Here is a 13,860-nt window from a genome sequence, read left to right on the forward strand (position 1 = left end):
TAAAAAAAAAATATATATAGAATTGTGGGTAAAATTTGCGGTTAGTATCTTTAGTTTGACGCATACCACCATCATTCTATACACAAAAGTAGGACTCCTTAAAGTGACAGTGCATATATAAAACACATACTGAACAATTAATCATAACTCAAGACATAAAAACATAATAAATGGAATTCAAACAGGCAAAAAAAAGGATATCAAGTAAGGAAACATCGCAATTCAAACACTGGGGCAGATGTATTAACCTGGAGATGGCATAAGGAAGTGATAAACCAGTGATATGTGCAAGGTGATACACGCACCAGCCAATCAGCTCCAATATGCAAATTAACAGTTAGGAGCTGATTGGCTGGTGCGTGTATCACCGTGCATTTTTCACTGGTTTATCACTTCCTTATGCCATCTCCAGGTTAATACATCTGCCCCACTATTTAGAACTTTAGGAGTCAGAGTTTTTAGTTGGTAAATACAACGCATCTCTGCTTTTGCCAATCTCTTCTCTAAGTCCCTAGTTCTCAACTTTGGTAGAACTTGTTCTATCCCACAGAAAAATTTAATGTGGCATTCTTTTGTATTATGAAACGTTTTAAAATGTGCCGACACAGTATGTGTATCGAGACCTTTTCTGATGTTCTATATACTGTATGTTCAGCCAGCCGTGTTTTCTTTTTCATCCACTAGGGGTCACTGGAGTACCCTTGGGATATGGACTGTGCTTTAGTAGGGAGAGACACATTTAAATATTTAAATGTTAAACCCTCCGTCACCTCCATACTCCCAAGATGTTCCTGAGTCTGTCAGGACTTTTGTTTCATTTTTATTTTTACTTTAATTTTTTCACTTTTTCAACCACAGTCCCTTCCCACCTTACTAAAAAGCGTGGGTCCGGGGCTGTGTGTGTGCTGCTATACGCAGCATAAGGCTTGTCGGCACTTATCAGAGAAGTCCCGCCATAGACCTTATCAGCACATGCTGACTCAGCCATGGCTGCAGGAGCAGGACGGCTCTTATACAGAAGACCCGTCATTGCTTCCAAATCCCGGCAGGTGTGGTGAGTAACAAGCGGACGGTCAGCTCACGCTGCTGCCGCTCCATGTGTTTGTGTATTTACTATGGAGGTTACAGGCGTTGCGCCCAACACCCTCTCCCCAGATACGCTGCTGTGGATGTGCAGAGAGACCCTACACACTCTCCCTATATTGCTGTTATAAAGGCGGCGGCCAGATCCTGCGGCCGCCGCTCCACTAAGCTGCCCTCACGCGCTGCGGCCAGATCCTGCGGCCGCCGCTCCACTAAGCTGCCCTCACGCGCGGCGGTCAGACCCTGCTGTCGCCGCTCCGGAGCTGCAGGGGTTGCTGGCTGCTGTCACTCTGTCCCGGCGCGATGGCCAGCTCACGCTGCCGCAGCCGGATTGGGGCCGTGTGGTGCTCACTGTAGCGGGGGACGCCCACCCACGTACAGTTTCTCTGCCGCTGCTGGGTACCGACCTTGTCACCGCTCCCCAGCGCTCATTTGTTAGGGCGCCCGCTCCTCTGTTCCCGGCCGTGGACAGCCTCCACTCTGTCTCCTGAGGCGTTCAGCTTCCGCTGTCGCCGCCCAGCATAACTACTGTCTGCAGCACTGCCTGTGGGACGTGGGGGAGGATTTACAATATGTGCAGCAAATATGTCCCCGCTGCTGTAAGGAGCGGACAACACCTCACTCTGTGTCCATGCGCTAGACACTGCAGTGGGTTAGTGCTGTGGGGAAATATATATGTATATTGAGGCCAGCCAAGCTTAGTAGTGCACCTACAGGCACAGGGGGTATTAGTGCTGGTTAGATACAGTACCTATAATCAGCACTATTCAGCATATGTTGAGGATATATATATGTATGGTGTGTATGTATATGTATGTTTATATGTATATATATGTGTGTGTGTGTGTGTATATATATATATATATATATATATATATATATATATATAACACAAATATTCAGAGTGCGCACAAATACAATGGCATAATTAAAATTGAAATAATTACTCAAAGTAAAATCCAACCAGCATAACCGGAATGATAGAAAGATTATTTTTAATACACGTTAAAATTTGTCATACACGTTGTTCCATAAGCACAATACACATTTATGCAGAAACAGTGTATGCTATTTATATCTCATAAAACCCAACGTGTTTCGTCCATTATGGACTTCATCAGGGGTACAAGTCACAGTGGAATAATGCTTTAGCAAATTTCCTACAAGATGATCTCACTGTGAAGAGTGTTAAAACGTGATATATATCTATAATGATACTAAAAACTCTCGTGAACTTCTAATCAGCTGCTCCTTAATTGTGGTTCCTTGTAGGTAATTTAATTATGGGGCAAATGACCAATTAGATTGTGTCCTCCAAGATTAATGAAAGTTCACAAGGGATTTTAAAGTCAAGCCAATAACACCAAACAAAATGTCCAGTGAGGAAAGCAGACTAAAAGGTTCTGGATGTGTGTCAGCCTCCTCTCCTGGATGGTAAGTCAGAGAGAGGAGAGGAGGCTGACACACATCCAGAACCTTTTAGTCTGCTTTCCTCACTGGACATTTTGTTTGGTGTTATTGGCTTGACTTTAAAATCCCTTGTGAACTTTCATTAATCTTGGAGGACACAATCTAATTGGTCATTTGCCCCATAATTAAATTACCTACAAGGAACCACAATTAAGGAGCAGCTGATTAGAAGTTCACGAGAGTTTTTAGTATCATTATAGATATATATCACGTTTTAACACTCTTCACAGTGAGATCATCTTGTAGGAAATTTGCTAAAGCATTATTCCACTGTGACTTGTACCCCTGATGAAGTCCATAATGGACGAAACACGTTGGGTTTTATGAGATATAAATAGCATACACTGTTTCTGCATAAATGTGTATTGTGCTTATGGAACAACGTGTATGACAAATTTTAACGTGTATTAAAAATAATCTTTCTATCATTCCGGTTATGCTGGTTGGATTTTACTTTGAGTAATTATTTCAATTTTAATTATGCCATTGTATTTGTGCGCACTCTGAATATTTGTGTTATATTTTATCTATCGTCTCCCACTAGCAGGGAGACTTTTCAAGAGGTGCTGCCCTATCCTTGGTACAGCGCGAATTAAGGGTATTGTTGTATATATATATATATATTTATAATGTGTGTGTTTGACAAATTACATGTGATGACCACCATTTTATCATTCCTGTTTCTCTGACGTCCTAGTGGATGCTGGGAACTCTGTAAGGACCATGGGGAATAGACTGCTCCGCAGGAGACTGGGCACATCTAAAGAAAGATTTAGGACTATCTGGTGTGCACTGGCTCCTCCCCCTATGATCCTCCTCCAAGCCTCAGTTAGATTTCTGTGCCCGGCTGAGCTGGATGCACACTAGGGGCTCTCCTGAGCTCCTAGGAAGAAAGTATATGTTAGGTTTTTTATTTTCAGTGAGACCTGCTGGCAACATGCTCACTGCACCGAGGGACTAAGGGGAGAAGAAGCGAACCTACCTAAGTGGTGGTAGCTTGGGCTTCTTAGGCTACTGGACACCATTAGCTCCAGAGGGATCGAACACAGGAACCGACCTCGTCGTCCGTTCCCGGAGCCGCGCCGCCGTCCCCCTTACTGAGCCAGAAGCAAGAAGGTGGTCCGGAAAATCGGCGGCTGAAGACTTCTGTCTTCTCCAAGGTAGCGCACAGCACTGCAGCTGTGCGCCATTGCTCCTCATGCACACCACACACTGCGGTCACTGATGGGTGCAGGGCGCTGGGGGGGGGGTGCCCTGAGCAGCAATATTAACACCTTGGCTGGCGAACTGACACCATATATAGCCCCAGGGGCTATATAGGTGTTTATTAACCCCTGCCAGAACTTGTACAATAGCGGGAGAAAGCCCACCGAAAAAGGGGCGGAGCCATCTCCCTCAGCACACTGGCGCCATTTTCCCTCGCAGCCCCGCTGGAGGGATCGCTCCCTGGCTCTCCCCTGCAGTCCTACACTACAGAAAAGGGTTAAAAAGAGAGGGGGGGCACAAATTAGGCGCAGTATAAATATATTATGCAGCTATAAGGGAAAAACACTCTGTATAGTGATATCCCTGTGATATATAGCGCTCTGGTGTGTGCTGGCATACTCTCCCTCTGTCTCCCCAAAGGGCTTTGTGGGGTCCTGTCCTCTGTCAGAGCATTCCCTGTGTGTGTGCTGTGTCGGTACTGCTGTGTCGACATGTATGATGAGGATAATGATGTGGAGGCGGAGCAAATGCCTGTAAATGGGATGTCACCCCCTTGCGGGGTTGACACCGGTGTGGATGGACTTATGGAAGGAATTACGTGACAGTGTCAACTCCTAAAAGGTTTGACGACATAGGACAGCCGGCTGCTCAGCTTGTGCCTGTCCAAGCGTCTCAAATGTCATCAGGGGCTCTAAAACGCCCGCTACCTCAGATGGCAGACACAGATGTTGACACGGATACCGACTCCAGTGTCGACGACGATGAGACTAGTGTACCTTCCAATAGGGCCACCCGTTACATGATTGTTGCAATGAAAAATGTATTACACATTTTGATAATACCCCAGGTACCACAAAAAAGGGTATTATGTTTGGTGACAGAAAACTACCAGTAGTTTTCCTGCATCTGAGAAATTGATATGAGGAGTGTGAGGAAGCGTGGACTTCCCCCGATAAGAAATTGATAATTTCTAAGCAGCGTACCCTTTTCCGCCAGAGGATAGGTCACGTTGGGAAATACCCCCTAGGGTGGAAAAAGCGGTTACACGCTTATTAAAAAAAAAGGTGGCACTACCGTCTCCGGATACGGCTGCCCTGAAGTACCTGCTGATAGAAAGCAGAAAACTACCCTTAAAGCTATATACACACACACGGGCATTATATTGAGACCTGCTATTGCCTCGGCATGGATGTGCAGTGCGGCAGCTGCGTGGTCAGATTCCCTGTCGGATAATATTGAAACCATGGATAGGGACAATATTTTGCTGAAAATAGAGCATATAAAAGACGCTGTCTTATACATGCGTGATGCACAGAGGGATATTTGCCGACTGGCATCACTAATAAGCGATATGTAAAACCATTGTCGCCAGACGGGGGTTATGGACTCGGCAATGGTCGGGCGATGCCGATTCAAAACGGCACATGGCAGTTTGCACTATAAGGGGGTGGAACTGTTTGGGGATGGTCTTTCAGACCTCGTTTCCACAGCTACGGCTGGGAAATCAAAACTTTTGCCACAAGCTACCCCACAGCAAAAGTAAGCACTGTATTATCAGGTACAGTCCCTTCGGCCCCAGAAAAGTAGAGGACTAGAGGCTCATCTTTCTGCCAAGAGGAAAAGGTAGAGGGAAAAAGCTGCAGCACACAGCTAGTTCCCAAGAGCAGAAGTCCTCCCCTGCGTCCGGTAAGTCCACAGCATGACGCTGGGGCTGCTCAGGCGGACCCGGGTACGGTGGGGGCCCCTCTCAGAAATTCAGCGCACAGTGGGCTCTCTCACAGGTGGATCCCTGGGTTCTTCAAACAGTGTCTCAGGGGTACAGGCTGAAATTTGAGACGTCTCCCCCCCCGCCGTTTCCTAAAATCTGCCTTACCGGCAACTCCCTCTGCCAGGGAGGCAGTGTTGGTGGCTATCCAAAAAAAAAAAACCTGTATTCACAGCAAGTGATTATCAAGGTACCCCTCCTTCAACAGGAAAAGGGTTACTTTTCCACAATGTTTGTGGTACCGAAACCGGACGGTTCGGTGAGACCCATCTTAAATTTAAAATCCTTTAACACATATAACAAAAGATTCAAGTTCAAGATGGAATCGCTCAGGGCGATTATTGCGAACCTGGACGAGGGGGATTACAGGGTCTCTCTGGACATCAAGGATACTTACCTGCATGTCCCCATTTGCCCTCCTCACCAGGAGTACCTCAAGGTTGTGGTACAGGACTGTCACTATCAGTTCCAGACGCTGCCGTTTGGATTATCCACGGCACCGAGGGTCTTTACCAGGGTAATGACCGAAATGATGATACTCCTTCGCAAGAAGGGAGTTTAATTATCCCGTACTTGGACGATCTCCTGATAAAGGCGAGCTCCAAGGAACAGTTGGTAAGGGGGTAGCACTTTCTCGGGAAGTGCTGCAACAGCAGGGCTGGATTCTCAATTCCAAAGTCACAGCTGGTCCCGACGACACGTCTTCTGTTCCTGGGAATGATTCTGGAAACAGACCAGAAAAAAGTGTTTCTTCCAATGGAAAAAGCCGAGGAGTTGTCATCTCTAGTCAGAAACCTCCTAAGACCGGGACAGGTGTCGGTACATCAATGCACACGAGTCCTGGGAAAAATGGTAGCTTCGTACGAAGCAATTCCATTAGGAAAGTTCCACGCAAGGAATTTCCAGTGGGACCTGTTGGACAGATGGTCCGGGTCTCCAGATAACCCGGTCGGCAAGAACCAGGGTGTCGCTGCGGTGGTGGCTGCAGAGGGCTCATCTACAAGAGAGCCGCAGATTCGGAATACAGGACTGGGTCCTGGTGACCACGGATGCCAGCCTTCGGGGCTGGGGTGCAGTCACACAGGGAGTGAAATTCCAAGGACTGTGGTCCAAACAGGAGATTTCACTTCACATAAATTTTCTGGAGCTAAGAGCCATTTACAAGGCCCTAACCTAAACAAGGCCCCTGCTTCAAAACCAGCCGTACTGATCCAATCAGACAACATCACGGTGCTCGCCCATGTAAACAGGCAGGGCGGCACAAGAAGCAGGAGGGCAATGGCAGAAGCCACAAGGATTCCCCGTTGGGCGGAAAATCATGTGGTAGCACTGGCAGCAGTGTTCATTCCGGGAGTGGACGACTGGGAAGCAGCCTTCCGCAGCAGACTCCACCCAGGAGAATAGGGACTTCATCCAGAAGTCTTCCAAATGCTGGTAAACCGTTGGAAAAGACCACAGGTGGACATGATGGCGTCCCGCCTCAATAAAAAGATATTGCGCCAGGTCAAGAGAACCTCAGGCGATCGCTGTGGACGCTCTAGTGACACCTCGGGTGTACCAGTCGGTTTATGTGTTCCCTCCTCTCCCTCTCATACCCAAGGTTCTGAGGATAATAAGAAAAAGAGGAGTAAGAACTATACTCATTGTTCCGGATTGACCAATAAGGGCTTGGTACCAGGAACTTCAAGAGATGATCTGCCACTCAGACAGGATCTGCGGCAGCAGGGGCCCTGTCTGTTAAAAGACTTACCGCGGCTGCGTTGACGGCATGGCGGTTGAACGCCGGATCCTGAGTGAAAAGGGCATTCCGGAGGAAGTCATTCTTATCCTGATCAAAGCCAGGAAGGATGTCAGCCTGAAGTTCAGACGTTGTAAGGGAGTGCTGCATATTCAGCCCCTTTTTGTGCCCCAGTGGCACCTTGGGATCCCAAGGTGGTTTCGGAGTTCCTGGAATCACATTGTTTTGAGCCACTTAAAACCGTGGATTTGGAATATCTCACATGAAAAGTGGTCATGTGTTGGCTCTGGCTTCGGCCAGGCATGTGTCAGAATTGGCGGCTTTGTCATGAAAAAGCCCTTACCTGACTTTCCATATGGATAGGGCAGAGTTGAGGACTCGTCCTCACTTTCTCCCGAAGGTGGTATCAGTCTTTCACTTGAACCAACCTATTGTGGTGCCTGCGGCTACTAGGGCCTTGGAGGATTCCAAGTTACTGGACGTAGTCAGGGCCCTGAAAATTTATATTTCCAGGACGGCTGGAGTCAGGAAAACTGACTCGCTGTTTATCCTGGATGCACCCAACAAGCTGGGTGCTCCTGCTTCTAAGCAGACTATAACGCGCTGGATTTGTAGCACTATTCAGCTTGCGCATTCTGCGGTTGACTACCGCAGCCTAAATCTGTAAAAGCCCATTCCACAAGGAAGGTGGGCTCATCTTGGGCGGCTGCCCGAGGGGTCTCTGCTTTACAACTTGGCCGAGCTGCTACTTGGTCAGGGGCAAACACGTTTGCAAAATTCTAAAAAATTGATACCCTGGCTGTGGAGGACCTTGCGTTCTCTCATTCGGTGCTGCAGAGTCATCCGCACTCTCCCGCCCGTTTGGGAGCTTTGGTATAATCCCCATGGTCCTTACGGAGTTCCCAGCATCCACTAGGACGTCAGAGAAAATAAGATTTTACTCACCGGTAAATCTATTTCTCGTAGTCCGTAGTGGATGCTGGGAGCCCATCCCAAGTGCGGATTGTCTGTAATACTTGTACAAAGTTATTGTTACAAATATCGGGTTGTTATGGCAAGCCATCTGTTCAGAGGCTCCATTTGTTATCATACTGTTAACCGGGGTTCCTATCACGAGTTATATGGTGTGATTGGTGTGGCTGGTATGAGTCTTACCCGGGATTCAAAATCCTTCCTTATTGTGTCAGCTCTTCCGGGCACAGTGTCCTAACTGAGGCTTGGAGGAGGGTCATAGGGGGAGGAGCCAGTGCACACCAGATAGTCCTAAATCTTTCTTTAGATGTGCCCAGTCTCCTGCGGAGCCGTCTATTCCCCATGGTCCTTACGGAGTTCCCAGCATCCACTACGGACTACGAGAAATAGATTTACCGGTGAGTAAAATCTTATTTTCTTCCTCCAGGAATTTTGTGTTGGACATACAACGCTCCGCCACTGAGGGAACAAGGGTGTTGGTTGAGTTCTTCAGTAACAGTCTGCACAGTATAAGGCTGTACCACTACTGCAACATGGTAACACACAACTCATTTATGTATGTATTTTTTTGTTGTTAAAATAACTCGGACAGGGCGGTGTTTTACATAATGACCAGCATCCGCTCGGTGTTTCTGGTACATACAGGTCTCATTAAGGCCCTCCCCCGGCTCCTCCTTCAACGCTCATACCTGTTGTGCTGGCTCGTTTATAGTCACAGTGGTTCACAGCACAGGAAAACGTGATAAGTCAGGTTCTCAATAATACTGACTCTGCCACACAGTCCAGAACTGTCTATGGATAGTTAATTCGTCATCTGTTGTCTCATTGTTAGCAGTTTACACTGGGTTACTATCTGAGTATTCACTGCTAGTCCTGAATATTTCAGGAAACAATAAAATTGTAATAAATCCAGATGGACGCTTGTCTGTGCAAAGCAATTTCAGGTTACCAAACTAACTGCGACATTTCGTCACCAGTGACCTTTTTAGTTTATAATGTTAACTGTTCCAACCCCAGCACGAACAACGTATTATGACCTTTTGCAGCGTCAGCTGAGGGCCCTGCTAAAGGCCATTTATACTGCAGCGGCAGTGTTGTTTACACTTGCTTTAGTTGGGGTTTGGGTTAACGTGCCTGTAGTTGTATAGACAGACAGCTCAAGTTAGGCTCACAACAGGGCCGTTCCTCAGACCACTTGTACCTTTTAACGATCCCAGTAGTGAATCGCCTGAGTATTTGGCCTACGGGATCTATAGTTGTTGGCCAAGTCAGTTCTCGAACTTAATCGAGAAGTTGTACCGTTGACTTTTGTTGGCAATATGTTATTAGTCCTTATTGGGACAAATTAAGTTCTCAGGCTACTGGAAAGAAGGGTTTCCTACTGTTGCATGGGCAAGTTCCTAAAAGGAAATAAAAAAATAAAAAAAAATAAAAATTTTTTTTTTTTTAACTACACGGTAGACATGGTAGAGGACGTGTTTTCCACACTACCTGTCGTCAAAACAAAGCCAGCTGACAAGCCAATGACATGACGGCTTTCCAGCCTATCTCTGATCTTCCATTGTGAGAGCATGTATTCAGACGTTCCATTTGACGTTGTTGCCGACATACACAGATGGGGCATTCCGCAATTTAGGACAAGTTTTATACCGATCTTTGAGTAGTGCCTAGCCTGGACGGCTCAGTCACACCGATATGGAACTTCACAAGGCTCAATCACGCTGTAACTTTCTACAGATTAGAAATGGGATCGCTGCAGTCAGAGATTGTGGGTTTAAACCACAGGAATTCAGTTTTTCACTACATTTCAAGACGGCGTACTTATACACAGGTTGTATTTTTGGTTTACAGTAAAACAAAACCATTATCACTCGGGCACTGACACTTGGTCTCTCGTCTGTGCCTCCGGTATCACTGACGTGATGTCTGTGGAAAGGGAGGTCTGTGTTAATTGCTCATCTCAGCTCCATGGAGGTGATAATAGTTCGTACTCGAGCAACCTACTCACGATGTTGTTTCAACACACGGGGTTTTCAGCATGCCTTACGGCCGTTCAATGTCCTCTTCTAGCAAGATTTTACCTGTCAGCGGTAATATCAAAGTAGTCATCAATTGGTACTGCTCTAACCATGGGCAATCTCCGTACGCTTGTGCATTCGACTATTTGGAAAGATAGTAGCATCTTCCATGCAATCCAGTCGGAATATTTCACTCGCGTTCTTTTCAGCTTAGTCTGCTCGCACAGTGGTCGGCCTCTCATCTACAATTTCATCAGAGGGTGTCATTGGATCCAGGGCCAGAGTATTGCTACTCGGGTGGCTCCAAATACAACTTTTCACTGCGAGAAAAAGTTTCGTAGTCTGGGATTGGATACTGCTGACAGCTGACGCACTTATCAACCGGGGGGAAGCTATAGTCCAACATGGTCAGCTTCAAGGTCTAGGGCCAGACCAAAAGAGATTACTGTCGATGTCCTTGAACTCGCGCCTGTTTACAAGGCTATGCACAGGCAGTTCATTTCTTAGTCTCACACGGTTCATGTTCGTTCAAACCAAAGAAGGTCTCTAAGTCCCATCACCAGGTAATGTTATCGGCAGTGTTCATTCCAGGAGTGGACACCTACAAAACAGACGCAGTCGTCTGCATTTTTCACCAGATGGAATGGTCTGTACATTCATAAATGTTCCAGATCTTAGTCCAGCGGTGAGGTTACCCAAAGGTGGATCTACTGGCATCTCGACAAATTCATCAGACACTCGGGGTCAGTTTCTTTACCACACATTAGCGCGGCTGTGTTCTCGGAGTGCCCATTGAAACCGCTGTCTTCACAAAATCTAGAGGGCATTCCACAGTCGATTATACCAACCATATTACGTGCTAGGAAGCCAGTTACAGAGCAGCTCATTATTACAGATTTGGGCGAGTTTAGGTTGGTTGTGGTAAAGCTCGGAGGTTCCGACATCTTCTTTAAATTTCTTCCGTCTGGGACTATGTTTACAGACGGGGTTACATGAAGGACTAGGTTTAGCGACACTAAAGGGCAGGTTTCTATTTGGTCGATTTTCTTTCAGCGCCGCTTGGCTCGGTTGCCAACAGTGCAGACGTGTCTGCAAGGTGTCCTTACAGTCTCTTCTCCGTTTATACCATCTACATGGGACTTCAATCGACTTATTGATTTTTTTGTAGTCCTAATAATTTGAACGCTTATAACAAGGGGCTGTTAAGTTTCTCGATTACACACCAGTTTCTTTTAGCCTTAATTCGGCAGGGTGTGTTCTAAATTGGGTGCATTGTCATGCAAACCACCGAATCTGGTGTTTACAGATTACAAGGCGGAACTTCGGAAGAATTCCATTCTTCTACCAGAGGTAGTACCCTCTTTTCACAATCGTGGTTCCTGTTTCTCAGAAGGTTCAGGAACTCCAGCTACTGTGAATGTGGGTTGTGTGCTTCACGTTTATGTAGCCAGATATCAACAGTACATAACACGAATATATTGTTTGATCTCTATAATGCACTCGACGTAGGTTGGCCAGCTTCCAGACGGTGGTAAACTAGCTGAACTAAGCTGACCATGGTCAGGCTTACTTTCATACTAGTTTACAACCGCCGGCATTTATCTCACGTTCCACGCGATCTGGGGGGAGCATCATGGATGGCAGGTAGTAAACATGGTTGTCGGTTCACACGTTGGTGCACTTTTACAAGTTCATACTTTTGCGGCACCAGCATCTCGCTTTGGCCGTCTAATGTTACAGATGACAACCAGCTCTCCCGCCCAAGGGGGAAACTTTGGTACGTCCCAAGAGTACTCCAGTGACCCCTAGTGGATGAAAAAGAAAATAGGATTTTGGTACTTACCAGGTAAATCCTTTTCTTTGAATCCATAGGGGTCACTGGACGCCCGCCCAGAGTAGTTTCACCTGTCTTGTGGTGGGTTCAGTTATTATGGTAACACATTCTCACCGACTTCTTGGAAGCTTATGGTAATTCTCGATTGTCGGGTCAACTTTCCAGTTGTCCGTTAGGTGATGTCAACTTTCCAGTTGTCCGTTATGTTATGGGTCAACGTTACCATTGTCCGTTATGGGTCAACTTTACAGTTGTTCGTTATGTGTCAACTTTACCGTTGTCCGTTATGTTATGGGTCAACTTTTCAGTTGTCCGTTATGTTATAGGTCAACTTTACCGTTGTCCGTTATGTTCTGGGTCAACTTTTCAGTGTTCCGTTATGTTATGGGTCAACTTTTCAGTTGTCTGTTATGGGTCAACTTTACAGTTGTCCGTTATGTTATGGGTCAACTTTACCATTGTCCGTTATGTGTCAACTTTTCAGTTGTCCGTTATGTTATGGGTCAACTTTACCATTGTCCGTTATGTTCTGGGTCAACTTTACCGTTGTCCGTTATGTTCTGGGTCAACTTTACCGTTGTCCGTTATGTTATGGGTCAACTTTACAGTTGTCCGTTATGTTATGGGTCAACTTTACAGTTGTCCGTTATTTTATAATGTTGTAACTCTCCATTGTTCATCCTCTTTCACTCCTGTTCGTCTCAGCACAAAAACAACTGAGGCATCTTGGGAGTATGGAGGTGACTGAGGGTTTAACATTTAAATATTTAAATGCGTCTCTCCCTGCTAAAGCACAGTCCATATCCCAAGAGTACTCCAGTGACCCCTATGGATTCAAAGGAAAGGATTTACCTGGTAAGTACCAAAATCCTATTTTTAGGGCCCTCGTTGTTCGGCCCACATACCTAAGTCCACAGCTGCATGTGAACATATAAACAACATTACGAGAATTACAAGTAATGAATTGGTTAATAGTGTAGGATTTATTATCAACACTAAAATATTTGATTTTACTCTAATCACTTTTAACCGTCCTACACATTAAACAACTTCCACATCTGGAAACCTTTTGTATGAATACTTTGTTGGGTTTCTGTTTCCAAACTACTCTTGACAAGTTTATCTTTCAAAATTGGTGCTCTTCTATAAATAAAGGATGGAATTAAAGGTAGATTGTGTATTTATTTATTTTTTGTGTTGACCTTTTTGGCCCTGTCTACCTTTTCTACTGTCTACCTATTCTATGTTGATTTCTTTACCCTGTCGACCTAATGCATGTCTACAATTAGTGGTAGACCTATTGACTGTAGACTTTTTTTTTTTTTTTTCCATTAATGTAGATCTAATAATTCACAACCGAATAAATTGTTTCCTATTTCTGCCTGTTAATATATAATTTTGATGAATGAGCTGCAATTATTTGACGTCTACATAATAATCATAAAGAAAAGTTACACAACTGACATCAGTGAGTGAAACAATACAACACAATTTAATTATTTTCTTTTATTTAGGAGCTACAGTATATGTCCTTGGCCTTGGTGAAGCAGATGTGTTTAAAATCTACAAAAGTGAAACTAAAGCTGAAATCCTATCCTGCTTCTGGTGGGATGTTTAGTGTGTTTATAATGCATCAGTTGGTATAGGGGTCTAGTATGGGATTTATTTGATACTTGTAATGATGATGAAACTAGAGAATATATAAAAAAAACCTTATAGATAGCAGTGTAGGTGTGTGGTGCTACTGTCCTTTAAATAGCAGAATATTAAAGTA

General features: G+C 45.4%; 1 protein-coding gene across 2 annotated transcripts in view; it reads left to right on the top strand.

Moving 5' to 3' along the window:
• Nucleotides 1-13,860, top strand: part of CHAF1A (chromatin assembly factor 1 subunit A) — a 566,913-nt gene that overhangs the window by 525,773 nt on the left and 27,280 nt on the right. The window lies entirely within an intron of this gene.

The sequence above is a fragment of the Pseudophryne corroboree genome, chromosome 1, assembly GCF_028390025.1.
Source record: "Pseudophryne corroboree isolate aPseCor3 chromosome 1, aPseCor3.hap2, whole genome shotgun sequence".
Classification (NCBI taxonomy): Eukaryota; Metazoa; Chordata; class Amphibia; order Anura; family Myobatrachidae; genus Pseudophryne; species Pseudophryne corroboree.